This window comes from Lathyrus oleraceus, chromosome 3 (genome assembly GCF_024323335.1).
Source record: "Lathyrus oleraceus cultivar Zhongwan6 chromosome 3, CAAS_Psat_ZW6_1.0, whole genome shotgun sequence".
Classification (NCBI taxonomy): domain Eukaryota; kingdom Viridiplantae; phylum Streptophyta; class Magnoliopsida; order Fabales; family Fabaceae; genus Lathyrus; species Lathyrus oleraceus.
The window spans coordinates 92,518,845-92,531,292 of record NC_066581.1 but is presented as its reverse complement, the minus strand read 5'-3'; the positions used below and the strand labels follow the sequence as shown (position 1 = coordinate 92,531,292).

At 38.2% G+C, this 12,448-nt stretch overlaps 1 pseudogene; it reads right to left on the bottom strand.

Moving 5' to 3' along the window:
* Positions 1-9,178: 9,178 nt before the first annotated feature.
* Positions 9,179-9,278, bottom strand: LOC127133763 (uncharacterized; annotated as a pseudogene).
* Between the last annotated feature and the right edge of the window lie 3,170 nt (positions 9,279-12,448).

The following is a 12,448-nucleotide window of genomic DNA, read 5'->3' as shown; positions in this document are numbered from 1 at the left end:
ATCCCTCGTGAGGAAAATCAAATGGAAGATGCCTTGGAAACTTTGGCTTCCATGATCATTGTGAATCGTTGGAATGATGTGCCTAAGATCGATGTTATGCATCTTGATAGACCCGCTCATGTATTTGCAATGGAAGAAGTCTCTGATGACAAGCCATGGTACCACGATATCAAGTGTTATCTCCAGAGTCAAGAATACCCACCTGGGGCATCAAACAAAGATAAGAAGACCTTGAGAAGACAGGCTAGTAACTTCTTTCTGAATGAAGACGTGTGTAAGACCCCAATTTTGGGCCCTAAGATCCCTCATGGCCCATATCATATCATATCATGGCCTCAAGGATCAATGCATACCTTAGCTCCTCTCCTAGTGGGTGGGATACCTTGTGAGTGTGATTCTTGATCACCAAGCATGTGTTGCATTTGTATATCATTGCTTTTCATATGTTTACTAACCAAAAGTACAAAAATATTGTCATCTAACCATGTTGCTTGCAGCTGAAGCAATCATCAGTCAAGCAGTCAAATCCGGCCTTGAACAATAGAGGGTGGCCATTCCTGAAGAATTTGGACACCATGATCATTCATAAAGAGTTCATATAACTTGTGATATCATTTGGAATCAAGATCTCAAGTAAAAAAGGCTTGGAATTCATCAGAACATGGCCCAATCATCCAAAGTCAACAAAAGTCAACTGTGGTCAACTGTGCATTTAATCGGGGCTTGGAGGGTGTGAGATGGTTAGAAAGACCTCATTCATGTCCATACAAGTCCTATTTGACATTTCAAAGGTCAAGGTTGAAGGAATTGAAGTCAGACAGACAGTTTCCCAAAATGGCAAGTGGACCTGTAATTTCAGCTGCCCAAAATGGAAAGTTTTTCCCCTCAAGATGAAGTCATGATACAAGCTTCAAATCAAAATTTGTCCAACATGAAAGTTGAAGATCTTGTTCTCACAATTCCAAAAAGTCCAAGAACTTGAAATTCTCATGTATGGTTTGCAAGATATGGCTCAGTGAATTTCAAAAAAGACCCGTAATCAGGAGGGCATAACTACCACATGGATTGTCCAAATTGCAAGTTCTTTATATGCACAAACTCCATTTAATATGTGCTTTCGTGGTGCATAATTGGATTTCTTTGAAAGTGCTCAATGCAAAAGCTCATTTTTGAAGTGAACTAATTAGAGGGAGGGGCAAAATGGTCCAAATTGGAAAATAGGAGGAATTGGGAAATGAAACTTATGCAACCAGCTTCCAAATGATATTTGTGATTGGTTCCAAGTGAGAAATTTGCTGCTAAGGTGTTTCTAACCATTTCAAGAGTAAAAGGCCAAAGGCTTCACATGTGTGCATACTTGCTAATTAACCTTTTTTGCTTAAGCATAATTAAGAATTGGATTAGTGATCCATATATATACTAAATCCATAACAGAATTACAAAGCTAATCACAACTTCACCATCACATTTTCAGAATCATAACAGAAAATCCAAAGCGATTCTCTCATTCTTCTCCCATTTTACCAAAAAAATCTCATAACACTTTCTTCATCAATTGAGCATTCTCATGAATCTTTGAGCGAATTCTTGACAAATTCATCATCTGTATTGGTTGTTGAGTTTCTGTTTGCAGGTGTGAGATCAAAAATCATCAAGAAATTGCACTGTTGAAGCAACTTCTATCTTCATAACAGCTTGAAGAATCCGTCGCTAGCAACACAATCGAGCTAGAAGATTGATCCCACTACACTTCTACAACATCAATCTTGGACTGTTTCAACATTTCACGCTCAATCCGCGCGATTCCATTGCTGCACAATCAAGAAAGGTTGGATTTCGATCATCGCCATTTGCTAAATCGTGTTAGGGATATTGTAGAGTATGCTTCGTAGATTGTATAACAAGTTGTGGATTGTAAATTCGTTGAGATTTGAGTGAGTTATTCGCAATTGAAGTTTCGATGCGTTTCCTTATTTCGCTCGATTCGCACTGTGTAGTAATTGATAGCTGAAGTCGCTTATGTATTCTTGTTCCTGAGACCAAGACGAATCCAACGGTGTACGCATCGCTCGTTTTCATGGCAATTCGTCCGAAACCTAGAATTCCCAGCCAAGAACATTGATGAAGCTGAAGAACAGATGATGAACTTCATAGTTTTCTGGATATTTCGCTTGCTAGATCCGTTTCCATCTTGTTTCAATTCCAACTCATGTTTTCAATTGCCAGAACAAATCATAAGCTGACACATCACTTTAGTGGAACGGCAGCGTTTTGCATCAGGAAGCGCTTATTACTCTTTTGCCATCCGTTCCAATTAATTAAAAAAAAAATCATTATTAATCCAAATAAATATTAAATAATTATTTAAAAATCTTTAAAAAAATCATAAACTGACCAATGATGATCCAAATAATTTCAGGATTTTTTTGTTAATCATCTTTTTTTTTTTTCTCTATTATTTTATAAAAATCAAGAATGAATTGTTGCTTGGTAGAAAAATAAATTGACCTAGAGATATCTTTAATGTATGCTATTTCCATATGTTATACCATTTTAATTATAGAATCAACATGCTATATCCAATTGAATTGAAAATTTAGATAATGATTCCTAACTCATCCCTGGAATTTTTGACATAGGTTTCATAATTTTTGGGCCTATGGTTTTTGATATATGATTTATTGAACTTGTGAGTAGTAAAATGTGACACAATGTGACATGCTGAATTCCCTGATTTTTTTGCCATGCTTCCCCTTGGCCAATGGCCTTAATTTTTTGCATGTAGCACCTTTAATATGTTAACATTCACTGTGAATTTTTGTGGATTTTTATAATCCGTTTCCTAATTAATTAGGATTTTTCCTTGCTGCCTAGCATTTTAGGGCTTTACTTGTGTAACCTTTTGTATATATGTTGCCAAATCCACATCCTTAACCCTATGATCATGAAACTTGGTAGGGTAGTTCCTAACATGTTAAGCTAGCATTTGGCCTTGGTCCCATCCATTTCCCATTTAATCTCACTGTTTACCATTTAATTGAAGTTGATGTATATTTTTGGACTTCATTTGATTGTGTTTTTGCATGCTTAGACATGTTGAATTAATTCCCATAGTTCCACTAGTCCAAATGGCTTAAAAATTGACATGTAGCTTGTTGAATGTCTTCTGGTTAGAATGTAATTTTTGTGGATTTTTTGGTGCCATTTCGGCATTTATTTGGATGTGATCTCGCTGGTTGCTTGTATGTGGTTTAATATTGCATCTTTTGCCTTCCATGTTGCATAGATTGAAATAGGTGTATAGTTTGAATATGGGACCAATTGGTATCCCTTTGTATTTGATATAGCTTGACTTTGATCATGAATTGGTTGCTGTTTTAAGATTTTTCCATCTTTTTGACCCTAGGCTAGTCCTAGTGGTCATGTTACTTACCTTTGAAGTTGATTGTGCCTTTTCAGGTTAAGAAGTTAAGGATTAAGGAAATTGTTCCACATCTTGGATTGTCTTATTTGACATTTGTGGACTAACCTATTTGTTTTGTAGGATGTTTGAACTTGGTTCATGTGAACCTTGTGATATGCACACTATTGATTATGATTGAATATTGTTAATCGATTCTTATGTTGTTGTTTGTTTATGAATGGGATGCTGATTCTGTTGGATGTTTTCAGGTACCCTTTAGTTGCTCAGTTCTCTTAAGAACTTGTGTTGCTTTGCTTAAATAGCAACTTGCATTGAGGTATAGAACCTTCTTCTTCATGTAGTCTGGAGACCCGGCCTGTTATTTGGCCGGGCAAATTGTCTGAAGTCCTCCTTAAGAGGCATTGATTGTGTATGTTTATATTTGTCCCAAGCAGGAAAAGTCCTCATTTGAGGCAATTGGTGGAAGGTAGAGATAAGTAGCCTATCTCCCACTATTCAGTGAGTCTTCTCATTGCTCCAATTACATGGTTGTAGCATTGAGATCCAAACCCAAGATCTATAGAGTCTAATTGGGGAAAGAGTTCCATCTTTCTGAACTCCCCCACATTCTTATATTTACATGCTCTCTCGGACATGAGATAGAAGCAATGAGGCACACCCCTCATATCCTTTCATCTGCTTCACCTGAGCCCTTCAATGGCCAGGTTAAGAGCGACACTTACCTATTACAGTGGACTTTCATAGTCAAACCCTTTTTGATTGAGCCTCCTTGTTTGGTTATAGAGTGTGCTATCTGATTATCTGTGATTTATTTTGCATTTGTACATGATTGCTTGCTTGCCTTAGTGCATTTACTATCATTCATTGCTCCTTGTGGCATGTCCATTAGTTCATACCTATGTGATTTGTTTGCTTACCCATTGAGGAACCAGTTATAAGTCCCTGTAAGTTGGCATCTGTTCCCATGACATGGAAGGGGTAGAGTGTAAGACCTCATTGGTCACTCATACCCATTGCCTAGTGCATTTGTTTGTTGTATGTGAGGATTCATTGTAAGTCCCTGTGATGTGGCATTTGTACTCCTAGGATCATACTGTGGAGGTTAACATAAGTCCAGATAGATTGGCAGTTGACTTCCTTGTTTGGTTTTTTTTGTTTATTCTGATGGAGATTAGAGTAAGTCCATAGAGTGGCTTCTGATATCTTTACTTGTTTTAGGAGACAGGTATAAGACCATTGAGTGGCATCCAGTATCCGCTTTTATTTAACTTTCATCTGTTACCAGATTATTGCTCATTTGTAGCTTATTCCTAAGGACACACTTGAATCATCTTCTATATGATTTCAAGAGGCGGACCCTTCTAAGAAGTTTTACATCCATTCCATTCATCCCATTGTGTCCTACCTTTTCACACATACTTTTAAAAAGCTTGAAATAAGTGTTGTGCAAACATTCTCACTCTTTCCAAATTAGAAACTTGGACCTTAAGTCCATGATCTTTCAAATTCCATTTTGTGAATACTTCATTTTGAATCAATCTTAATCATACTTTGACTCCTTTTGTGAATAGTCCTAATCCATTAATTTCACTCACTCAAATGTTTTGGCTTTGTCCATTCTTGTTAATCTTTTCATGCATTAGCCATAGGTTTCAATTCTCATTGTGGTTGATGTAAACCTCACCCTATCCTTAGTGAGTCGACAATAAGACTTCCGTACTGAAAACAGGGTTAACCCCTCTAGTGCGTCGAAGCTATCCTCACATGGTGGATGTTGGTCTTGGTCGAGTTTTCTCCCATTGATAATGAAGAACCTTAAGTGCTATTGTTTAAAATTGAACTCACAAATGTTTTGGAAATCTTTTAGCCGAACTACGGCGTTTTGATCCTTACCTTTGATGGAAGGTACGTAGGCAGCGGGTTCATCCGTTCGAACACAAAAATAATTAACATGTACATTCTTTCCTCATCATCCCAATCATGTTTGCACAATGCTTATGTCATGACAAATAATAATTTTCAAACAACAAGTGTGAAAAGGGCTCCCTAGGAGTACCTAGGACGCATTGGGTGCCTAACACCTTCCCATTGCGTAATTTACCCCTTATCCAGACTCTCTGATCTTTTTCATTAGTTTTCTACGTGTAAAACTTCTTAGGTTTTTGTTCGCTTTTTAACCAGTCCTTAGGATAAATAAAAGTGCGGTGGCGACTCTATATTCATTGTATACATTGCTTATGATTTAATTGATAAATCATATAGCGACGAATACACCGCTACAGAAAAGTGGCGACTCTGCTGGGGAGAAAAACTCCTTGGTGGTATTGCCTACTTTTCACCATTGTTGTGTGATATATTATTATGTGTTATTTGACATATTTTTGTACAATTTGGGATAACTGTATTGATTGTAATGTTTGAATTGCTTGATATACAAATGCTGTTTGCTTTGGTGATCTCTGTGAGATGAGTTCTATACCCGAACTCGAGTGCACCTTAGGATAGGAGAATGGCATAGTCTTGTTGACTGGTGTGGAGTAGTCCTTAGCCAGTTGACTTGCGAGTCCATTCACTTGGTGGAGGTCATGTTGGATTAATAATGTCACACAAGTCATTTGTGGTTAGGCATTATTCTTTCAATCATGTGCCTTAGAAGCCAAGGACCTTAGTTTACCAAACCCATCTTGGCCTATTTTTAGGACGTAGTGCGGAGGTCGTTCAGATGTAAGTTCTGATGCGATTGTCACGCGATACTACACTCATAAGAGTCTCTCTTGAGAATATTTTTGGAATACGAGTATTCGTTCCTCCGATAGTATCCGAGAGATGGGACGATGATTATGGGAACCTCTGGTAGAACATGTCTGGCAGGTTTAAACCCTAGTGCATTCCCTTTGGGTGGTTCTTAACCAAGACTTCATGCTCGTGACTCTCAGCAAACCCGTGATTCATGGTTGAGTCGTCCAAACATCGTTAATATCAATGGATCCCGGATCAGGTGTAAAACCAAAATCCACCAAAGCGGCTGGTTGATATTAAGGATGTTTGAGCCGGTTCATGTACCGTTAATATCAATGGAACTTGGGTGTCGATAAGGTGAAAACCTAAAATCCACCAAAATGGATGATTGATATTAGGGATACATTGAGCTTTCCCATGACCTTTGTTTGGTGTGCTTTGCTTGATCCTTGAGTGTGATTGTTGCATTCATACATTCATGCATTCATCTGCATTTCATGTCATCAAAAAGGAGAGAAAATTTTCAAGGAACTTAAAGGGTTTATTTGCAAAAATTTCAGACATGGAAAGTGATAACACGAAATTATATCGCTTTTTAAGACTTAATTCAATTAAATTATTTTATCATTTACACTAATTTATCCCATTTTATCAGATATTATGCAGTATTTCTCTTCTATTTATATCAGGTACCCATTTTGAAGCAAAAGTGAAAAAGGGAAGAAAAGGAGGTGTAAAAAGCAACAAAAAGGAGAGAAAAGGAACCAAAGGCCAAAGCCCAGCCCAAAGCGCACAAGTCACCAATGCTGTGCCTGTGACGGACGTCACAGGACGCGTGACGAGCGTCACGCGAAGGAGCCTTGTGACGGACGTCACACATAGCGTGACGAGCGTCACGCAACCCCACTACCTTTGTGGCGCAAGTATCGCCCTCAGAAGGACTTGAAGAATAACGTTAAGGAATTGGTCTCCTATATGCACGCCGTGGATATAGCCACGCTGAAGAAGGAGAGAAACGGAATGCTGCTACCAAGGCCATTATAAATAGCCGTCTCACAAACCAAAAGACACACAGTTTTTGCACGCTCAGTTTTGCGGAAGCTCTGCCAAATTTATTTTTTTCACGCCTTTGCTTATTTTTCTTCCTTTCCAGCATCGTCCATTTTATTTATTTTATTTTGCAAGCTTTGTTTTCTTTTTCCCTTGCAATTTATTTTCCCCCGTTCTTAGCTTTTAGATATTTTTCGCGTAGTAGTTTCTACACCGGAAACTACTGGGCAACTTTATACCGGATTTAACCTTACGTTATATTCGAGTTTTTTTTATTTCCTTGATTTAATTTACTGTTTAATTGAAGAATCGAAGAACAAATCCTACCGGCTTGTGGTGGAGTGTTCAAGACCATTGTATTACGCATTCAGGTTCTTTAATTGTTATTTAATTTTTATGCTTTATTCTATTGTTTATTTGCATTGCCTGCCTGAAATGAGTCTGTGTATGCATGATATTAATTATTATTTAGTAAGCATGTCTGGCTAATTTGCCTAGGTATCGGTATGTAAAGTAAGCAGAAAGAGGGATCAAAACTAAGTCGGTCTATTCAAACTTAAAATTAGAATCAATCTTTTTACGGTCTTAACTTACAGGTTTAATAACAAGATTTTTTTACAAAGGTAAAAGACATAAAGAAGTTGAAACCAACAGAGCGAGAGTTTGAGGTTTTAACTGGACAGTGTAAGTTAGTCATTAAATCTATCTCAGGGCGAGAGCAAGTTTTAGAATTAATTAAATTCTGACCTTTTTCCAAAAAGTATTTTTAAAGATTGAATGTGAGGACGAGAGTTAAGCATTTAGATTTAATTGTATAACCTAAGTCAACAGAGCGAAAGTTTGAGATAAGGGTGTTTAAAACGGTCAGTATTTTCTTAAAAAGAGTTTCTGCAACTTTATTGTTTTCAAAATATGATTTTTGACTTAATTATAAGTGACAGCAACATTAACATAAGATCATGGTTTCTTCAACAGAGCGAGAGTTTGAGATAAAACCTTTAACCAATAAAGTTAGTCGAAACGATTTATTTTAAAACCGAGAGACCGACAAGGAATTGATTCCCTAGTTTTGACGAACCACATACCGATATCCGTTTTATTAATATTTAATCTAGATATTAGTTTAGCTCTTAGCTCCCTTTTCCCCAAACAATCAAACATTTTCACCTTAGATTTACGTAGTAACCTTAGATAACGGTACATCGATTCATAAGTCCCTGTGGGATCGATATCTTTTAAAACTACGCGATAGAACTGTGCACTTGCAGTTTGTATCCCATTCTCGACTCGCACAGTCGAGCGATCAAGTTTTTGGCGCCATTGCCGGGGACTTTTATTCAATCGATATCGTAACTCTTCCGTTACGCTGTAGAGACTAAGGTTTCTTTTTCCTTCTATTCTTTCTTTCGTTGATTTGTATGCCACGCACTCGCTCTCAAGGCGAACCGCTCTATTTACGAATCAACGATATCGAACTATATCTCCGAGTCTTACGACGAATTCGGGAATATCGTGCTGAAAACAATCTCCCTCCTATAAACCTTCCTGATATCAAAAACATTTTTCCTTCTTTAACCGAGATGGCAGAACCAGCTCGTGCTCTTAGAGATTACGCCGCTCCATCGCAAGATGAACCGCATTCAAGTATTGCTCCGCCCGCAATCGAAGCAAACAACTTTGAACTTAAACCTTCACTGCTGCAGGCTGTGCAACAGAACCAATTCTCTGGAAATCTTACCGAAGATCCAAACCTTCATTTATCCGTATTTGTTCAATATGCTGATACTGTTAAAGCTAATGGTGTCACTTCAGAGGCAATTCGACTTCGTCTTTTTCCTTTCTCATTAAGAGATAGCGCTAGAAGATGGCTTCAATCTCTACCTTCCAACTCAGTCACCACATGGAACGAGTTGAAGAAAGTTTTCCTTGCCCGATATTTTCCGCCAAGCAAAACAGCTATGTTAAGAGCCCAGATAAACGGATTTAAACAGAAAGACAACGAGTCTCTTTTCGAAGCATGGGAAAGATACAAAGACATGATGAGACTTTGCCCACACCATGGTTTGGAAGACTGGTTAGTAATTCACACATTTTATAATGGTCTCTTATACAATACAAGGTTAACAATAGACGCCGCTGCAGGTGGTGCATTAATGAACAAACCTTATGCTGATGCTTACCAGCTTATCGAGAGCATGGCCCAAAACCACTATCAGTGGGGAACCGAACGAACAACAGTGGAAAAACCTCAACCGAAAACTGGCATGTACGAGATAAGTAACCTTGATCACGTCAATGCAAAAGTGGATGCTTTGGTCCAGAAGATTGAAAGTTTAAATGTATCACCACCAACCGCCGTGGTTGCTATAGCTCAGAATTGCGAGGTCTGTGGAATCCAAGGCCACACTCCTGCGGAATGTCAACTCTTGACTGGAATCCAAACAGAGCAAGTAAACTATGCTCAAGGAAGCCCCTATTCGAATACCTATAACCCAAATTGGAAGAATCATCCAAACTTTTCATATAAGAGTAATAATGCTTTATACGCACCTGGACAGTCTCCGAATCAAACCCCATCTATACCTCCGGGGTACCAGAAACCAAATCCTAACAATAATACCCCTAGAAAATCCAACTTGGAAATCATGATGGAAAACTTTATAGCTTCCCAACAACAAACCAATAAAGATTTCTTAAACCAGAACATACACACTGGCGAACAACTTAAACAACTAGCAAGCAAAGTAGATGCCTTGGCTACCCATAACAAAATGTTAGAAACCCAAATATCTCAAGTAGCTCAACAACAAGCACCTACTGCTGCACCAACTGGTACATTCCCTGGACAGCCCCAACCTAATCCGAGAAGCCAAGCTCATGCAATTATATTAAGAAGTGGAACGGAAGTGGAAGAACCGTCTGATCCAAGGATAGAAAACCAAAGCCCTAAGAAATCTACTGAGGAAAGTGAACCTAAGGAAAAGGAAGAGAGTAATAAGGATACCCTAGAAAAGAAGGAACCTTATGTACCTCCACCACCTTACAAACCACCTATACCTTACCCTCAAAGGCTTGTTAAAACCAAAGATGTAGGTCAATTTAGAAAATTTGTTGATCTCCTTAAGCAATTAAACGTTACAATTCCATTTACCGAAGCTATTACGCAGATGCCCTCATATGCTAAATTCTTAAAAGAAATTCTTTCTAATAAAAGGAAACTTGAGGATAGTGAAACCGTTACACTCCCTGCCGAATGTAGCGCTATAATCCAAAACATGCCCCCTAAACTCAAGGATCCAGGTAGCTTCTCTATACCCTGTCACATAGGAAAATTTGTCATCGACAAAGCCTTATGCGATTTAGGAGCCGGAATTAGCGTTATGCCTTTATCCATATGTAAGAGACTGGAAATGGGAGAATTAAGACCGACCAAGATGTCTGTACAACTAGCAGATCGTTCCATCAAATATCCTGTAGGAATCCTTGAGAACGTTCCCATACGCATAGGTCAGTTTTACATCCCCACTGACTTCACAATTATGGATATTAGAGAAGATGATACTACACCTATTATACTAGGAAGACCATTCTTAGCAACTGCCGGTGCAATCATAGACGTAAAACGAGGAAGACTCACCTTCGAAGTAGGTGAAGAGAAAATTGAATTCATTCTTTCCAAATTCTTGAAAGCACCTGCAATAGAAGATACATGTTACTTCATGGATATCATCGATGAATGCATAAAAGAAGCAGAGTCAGGAGAAGACAAATCATCAGACTATCTTTTAGAAGACAAATCTAAACAATGCTTAGCAATAACACCAGATCCTACGCAGTGTCTTAACAAACCAACCCCTGATTTGAAAACACTTCCCAAAAATCTGAGATATGAATTCCTAGACTTAGAACTTGAACGACCTGTGATAGTCAATGCAGATCTAGGAAGACTCGAAACAGAAAAACTCCTACATATCTTAAGAAAATATCCAACCGCACTAGGATACCACATAACCGATCTTAAAGGAATAAGCCCTTCTATTTGTATGCATCGCATCATGTTAGAAGAAGACGGTAAAACCTCTAGGGAACACCAGAGAAGACTAAATCCGATCCTAAGTGAGGTAGTAAAGAAAGAAATAACCAAGTTATTAGAAGCAGGTATTATATATCCTATATCTGATAGCAAATGGGTCAGTCCCGTACACGTTGTACCAAAGAAAGGAGGCATAACCGTTATTGAAAACGAAAAAGGAGAAACTATAACTAAACGAATCGAATCGGGATGGAGAATGTGCATTGATTATAGGAAACTAAACAAAGCAACCCGAAAAGATCATTTCCCTTTACCATTCATTGACCAAATGTTAGAACGACTAGCTAAACATTCACATTTCTGTTATTTGGACGGTTATTCAGGCTTCTTTCAAATACCAATTCACCCTGATGACCAAGAAAAGACAACATTCACATGCCCTTTTGGTACCTTCGCGTATAGACGAATGCCGTTTGGTCTGTGTAATGCCCCTGCAACTTTTCAAAGATGCATGATGGCAATTTTCGCCGACTTTCTCGAAAACATCATGGAAGTATTCATGGATGACTTTTCTGTATACGGACAAAGTTTCGAAGAATGCCTTGAAAACCTGGAAAGAGTTCTTGAACGATGTGTAAAAGTAAACTTAGTACTTAATTGGGAAAAGTGCCACTTTATGGTACAAGAAGGAATTGTTTTAGGACACATCATCTCGAACAGAGGAATTGAAGTAGACAAAGCCAAAATAGAGGTAATCGAAAATCTTCAACCCCCAAGAACCGTGAGAGAAGTACGAAGCTTTTTAGGACACGCCGGTTTCTACCGACGATTCATCAAAGACTTCTCTAAGATAACTAAACCTTTAACCGGGCTATTAATGAAAGATGCTGAATTCATATTCGACGATAACTGTTTAAAAGCATTTCAAACTCTTAAACAAGCATTGATCTCCGCACCCATTATGCAGACACCGGACTGGAATGAACCATTCGAAATAATGTGCGATGCCAGTGATTATGCTGTAGGTGCTGTTTTAGGACAAAGAAAGGATAAAAAGCTTCATGTTATATATTACGCTAGCAGAACCCTGGATGAAGCACAGATGAATTATGCCACAACCGAGAAAGAACTCCTAGCAGTAGTATTTGCGCTAGATAAATTTCGTTCTTACTTGGTAGGAGCCAAAATAATAGTTTACACTG